The 5,853-nt window shown below is 37.3% G+C and overlaps 1 non-coding gene across 1 annotated transcript; it reads left to right on the top strand.

The window, feature by feature from the left end:
• Positions 1-4,137: 4,137 nt before the first annotated feature.
• On the top strand, positions 4,138-4,252 carry LOC119630287 (U5 spliceosomal RNA). Its single transcript, XR_005246071.1, has one exon. It is a non-coding gene; the product is annotated as a U5 spliceosomal RNA (small nuclear RNA).
• Positions 4,253-5,853: the final 1,601 nt, after the last annotated feature.

Genomic DNA, 5,853 nt, shown 5'->3' with positions numbered 1-5,853 from the left:
CAGCGGAGGAGTTCATACAACGTAAATGCTACCATCTACTTTAAGGAATCAGGTTACAGTCTCTATTGCTAGTCTATTCCCCCTTACGGATTCGGAACTTTGTGTGTAAAGAGTAGGAAAGTCACGATACCAGCAAAAATTAAAGAATTATTATTACTATTAGCTCGTCGGATACCTTTGCATCAATTAAGAAAACATTAAGAGCCGTTAACGTTTAAAATAAATTCACAAGCCCGAAGTTTCTCGTTTGTAATCACTCCGCGATTTCACATTCGCAGAGTCGCTTGTGCGAGAGTTGCTAATTACTCAAGTTACATACGGCGTACGTGTTTTAGCGCTCAATACAATGGCGCTTTGTTCACGGTTTAATTGTCTTGTAATCGCTGTTTGCTTAATGTATGAACGACTGTAATTAATCCGGGCGAGGATTTCGTATTGTGTCCCTTTTGATGAAGAGCGAGTTTATTGAGACATTTTCCTTTTTTTTTGGCTAAAATTACCGATTGAGCTCGGTCATCGTGGACTGGAACCGCAGACACCGCTTTAAGAAACCTTGGAACAGCAGTGGACGGTCGACAGCGCCCTGAGTATACCCTATGCACTGTTATGTTCTTAATGCGAGTTTTTTAACTACTCGATCGCGTAAAAGTTAATACAAATTTGTATGGAGTCGGAACAGTTTCCCTTCATTTTTAACATCTTGATCGCGTAAAAGTTGTATGAAGCTGAAACGCCTCTTGCGGCAAACGAAGGGAAGCTGTTCTGGCTCCATACAATTTTGAGTTAACTTTTACGCGATCGAAAAGTTAAAATACTCGCACTAAGCACAATAGTGTCTGTTAGAAACGCTAGCCACTTACTATGAAGCGGCTCCTTGACTCGTTGATTTCTAATGGAAACGGAAGAATGAAATGGATCTCTTATTTACACTAGAATTCTCACTAATAGATAGAGGACTGTGATACTAACCTGCGTCCATTCAGAACTCATTCGAACACTTAAGATTTTTTTGGTACAGATTTGGTCCAGATTTGGTTAAATACGCAAAATCTCTTATTCTAGACATTCTATTATATACATTTTAAAAGAAGCAGTTACAAAAAAAAATACCTCTTTCAATCAACCAGACATGCGAGGCTCAGGTGACCTTCCCAGGGCGATCGACATCAAATTCTGTTCAGCACACACACGAGACAGCGTCGGCTAGTGATGTACGACATTTAGAATATCTGACAAAGGTAGCCAGAAATATTATACTGTAAATATTGTAAATATTTATGTGTAAACTAGCTGACCCGGCAGACTTCGTAGTGCCTTAATCGATAAATAAAGGACCTAAACTTTTGTTTAGAATAAAGTTAAAACAAACAAAAGGAATCCGTCCGACGGGGGGGACATCAAAGGAAAAACATAATTGTTATTTTTATTTAACTCCGCTCATTTACATATTTATCTACCTTTAAACCTTCTCTGGAATTCCACAAATAATTCAAGACCAAAATTAGCCAAATCGGTCCAGCCATTCTCGAGTTTTAGCGAGACTAACGAACAGCAATTCATTTATTATTTATTTATATAGATTATTATTATTTATATAATTATTATGTTATATGTAAATATTGTACTCAGAAATATTATATTTGTATTGACTGTGCCCTTGGCATTGTTAATGTCAGCGAAAGACGGCAACCACATGCTCTCGGGGTGGAAGTTCGTCTGAATGAACAGGACATGAGAAGGAAGCTTTGCCCCAAGGAAGACGTGTGTGCTACGAAAATCTCTATTTTTAGTGTGGCGTCGATTCCCACGCTGTAACCCAACCAGGTACCCCTTACCGAATGGTACTTTGTTTTCCACAAAAGAGAACTTTATAAAAATTACTGTCAAATGACAAATCTAGTTCGCAGATTTCGATACAGTTCTAAATAAAATCCGGCGAATCACTGAGCCCAGAAGTATCTCTGCAATCATTGGACTTGTTACGTGTATTTATTACATATATTCATTTATTACGCATATTCATTCATTACGTATATTTCACACTCGTTTCTTCATTCTAAAACTAAAAGTATTTAAGTTGAAACCGTTATTTCAAAACTGAAATCACCATAATCAAAATACCAGTTTCGATAACATCAAAAATATTGACTAGTATTTCTTGTATCGTATATATTGAATAGCCACATCATACTTAGTACTACTAGTAGATACTAGTTTGAGTCGTCGTCACGGCGCGTTATGTGAAAGAGCTGGCTCAGGTGCGTGACGCTAACGTATACTTACCCTAATCTACATTGAGACAAATAGCTATCAGTGTTGTGCATGAAGGCAAACTCTTTTGGATTAAGAATATACATATGTACATATATGTTTTGAATTGAATTGAATTGAATAGCTTTTTATTCAGATCCATATTACAATTAAATGACTAAATATAATTTAAAGAAATCTTAAATTTTATTTAAACCTTAATCTAGCCTATTATTTGAATTTTCCTATTTTCTGCAGATCTGTTTGCCAATCGACAAAGGCCTCTTCCAACCTTTTTCACTCATGTCCTTCTTGAGCCACTCTGTTCCATGTGACGCCTGCCAACTTGTCTTATGTCGTCATCCCATCTTTTTTGCGGTCTACCTTTTTTCCTTTTGTTTTCTCTGGGATACCATTGTGTCACAAATTTGCTCCATTTATCTTTACCTCTAACCATATGCCCTGCCCAACGCCATTTAAGCCTTCTAATTTTGCACCATATATCTATAACCTTTGTTTTGCTTCTTATTACACGGTTACTCAGTCGATCTGACATTTTCACGTTCATCATGCTCCTCTCCATTGCGCGTTGGCAGGGTGCAAGCTTGCTAATTGTGTTTTGTGATAAACCCTCCAACATATATATGTGGTTACATATATATTTTTACACTATACTACAGAGTAAACAGAAGTTTTCATCGTCTAAGATCTGCCGTAGCAAGAGCACTTCTTCCTGATTTTACTACCGGATCGGAATCGCGACCCACTGAGAAGATCCGGCAAAAAACTCAGTGGGTTAGATCGTCACGTAATCGTGTTGTGATTGATACCTGTAACCACAAACGGAACGTTTGATAATTCAATCTAAGGTCGAAAAGGGTCGTGTTCCTTTAGTATTTTAAATTTATCATTTGTATAAATGTCAGGACATTCTGGTCAAGTATATTAGCTACCTCTATACACATATAATGTGCTTTTAACATCATTATCAGCCCACGGTCGTCCATTACTGGCCATAGGCCTCTTCCAGCTTAGACCAGGACAGGTGGAGCTATGACTTACGAAGGGTGACGGACAATAAAGGGATGAGGGTACCGAAGACCAGGTTCACTGATGTAAATGTGATTGCATGCGTTCTTGTATTGGAATTGAGATTTTAACATTAAATTTTTATGACTGCACTTTGTTTACTACGTGTAGTGAACCGTCGGTTAGTTTTTTGTCGTCTATTTTATGTATGAGAGACATATGAGAACGGTCAATTCGTTCCTTGTCGTCTGGTTCATGTCGTCCTTTTAGGAAGTCAAAAAAGTACTGCCTGCCGCTAGTCACGTACGCCCTCGTTCCATTTCTCGCTTTATTTTTGAATTCTTGTCAAGTGTCTGTCTTAATCTGTGTTTAGTCGTTGTAGGTCTTATGTCCTGTCAAAGAGGTTGCACGCCACGACATGTAGTAGGTATTTCATTATCCATAATATCTGTTCTATCTATTCCAAGACATTTTTCAAGGAAATCAGCAGCGCTATTAATATTTGTACATAAATAAATAAATAAAAATCTGATCTGTAGACATTTGGCTCTAACCAAATTTACTCAGCGAATATTCTGTTTCAGAAAGCTACACGTTTAATATGCAGTAGTTTAAGAAAATTTACATTCTAGCGAATGATTTTTATTATTTTTTTAGGGTTAGTTTACTAGCCGAACCCTTCGACGCAAGCAACGGTTTCGATAAGAACGGTGACCGGATAATATATTGTCGAGCTCAAGCACAAGTTAAAATGAGTTCAACAATGATATCAATAGATGGCGTTGTGCGCATAAGCTGAATCGCGCTAACGACTTTTGACTCAAACAACTATAAAGAATTTTGATTGCTAATTTCGTGTATCTCTGGTTTCCCTTCAAAACGTATAAATCTTTCGCCTTTTACTAAAGATTTCCGTGGAGGGGAACACTCAAATGAGTCTATAGTATTTTTGACGCCACACTTCGGTGTGGCTTATAAAATTTACAAATATAGCGTCTAGACTTGCGCAAAACATCACTTCCCAATGTAATGTGATATGACATCACTTTTACAGACAGGTGATATTACTCGAAAACATTACACATCACTCTTAACATTACTCGGTGCGTTCAATAGATACTGTGACGACGAATGCATTGTATCTATACACCCGAATCATTACTTAAGTGATGTGTATCAACACATCACTTAGGTAATGATTCGGGTGTGTCATTACAGTAGTGTATTACAATACAAAGTATGAACTTTGCATTGTAATACACTGTTATATTACTTGACAGAGATTGACTTACTTAATAATATAATAATTTTATTTTTTACTTAATATAATTTATTGTGGGATGAACGGATTTCATATGGCGACTTAGACTGCAAATTGAGCTCGACAATAATGTTAATATACGAGAGCAGTAGATGCATTGTTTCGGCGCGATATCCTCAAAGTGCATCCAAGGAGGACTGTACTTTCATTTAGACGCCGTTCTTTCTTTCACTTATTAAACACGCATTAAAACAAATAATTAAACTATCTTCAAACAAGTGCTTAAGTAATTCAAATCAAACCCAAAAATTAATATGAAATATTACTAAACAATTACGAGCGACTAGTGATTTTACAAAAGTTGCGAATAAAAAATTAAGTAAGTACTTGCGGGGAACTACCGGCTGGGCGCATGAAAAATATAAACACAAATACCTATATTAAAATTCAGACGTACCATAGGTATAAAAATGTACCTAGCGGCCAGGACATACGGTTCAAAATCACTAGGAATAATTCCGTGTCGCTTGCTCATTTATTTTGCGTCGATCGGTCTGTCTCGCTCGCTCTGTTCCGTTCGTGTATTAACACGTTAACAGTCCGGTGTTACGTATGTGGTACACGGTTAGCGGTTCCGCCGAGTTAGTGTACCCTATGAGGTACACGAGCCGATGTGTTTCTCTACGAGGCCTAGATCCACGGACTTGTCAAATTAGTTAGTGTTTTCTTTGTGGACTTGTGGCCAAGGATCTAATAAATGGAGAAAGTCGAAAACATGTCATATTTTTTTGAAATTCTTAGTATAGCAACACGACATAAAAAAACTTAGAAAAAAAAATACAAATTTTAATTGGTGAACTAAAAGTTTAGAAAAACAAACAACGCAATATGCTTTTTTGCAAATTTTACATTGCGTTGATACCCTTTTGGCTTTGGCCTGTGCATATGGAGCAAATCGACCTTCATCAAGAAGGTTTTGGCAGCATCCCACGCATCGTCTTCGGATGAATCGAGATTCTTTCTTGCCCAAAAACTCAAAAAAATGTGTTTTTCTCAGCGGCGTAACTTGAACTTGCACGTTTCATGTGCTGCTAGAATGAATGCTTTTCTCTCCTCTCTTTCGGTAAACCTTTTCTCTTTTTATTGACTGTGCCACAGAGGTCTGTATTGCGAGAAAGCATAAATTCTGCCAAAGGGTCGCTCGTGTAATAGTTGTAAGTTATGATGCAGCGACCTTCATCAAGTAAACCTTCTGCGAATGTTACTACCATACTTCCGGAGGTATCCAAACCAAAAACTTGCACATTTTGACC

Source organism: Bombyx mori, chromosome 22 (assembly GCF_030269925.1).
Source record: "Bombyx mori chromosome 22, ASM3026992v2".
NCBI classification, from domain to species: Eukaryota; Metazoa; Arthropoda; class Insecta; order Lepidoptera; family Bombycidae; genus Bombyx; species Bombyx mori.
Note: the sequence above shows the minus strand (reverse complement) of the source record. Positions and strands in the feature narration are given on the sequence as shown.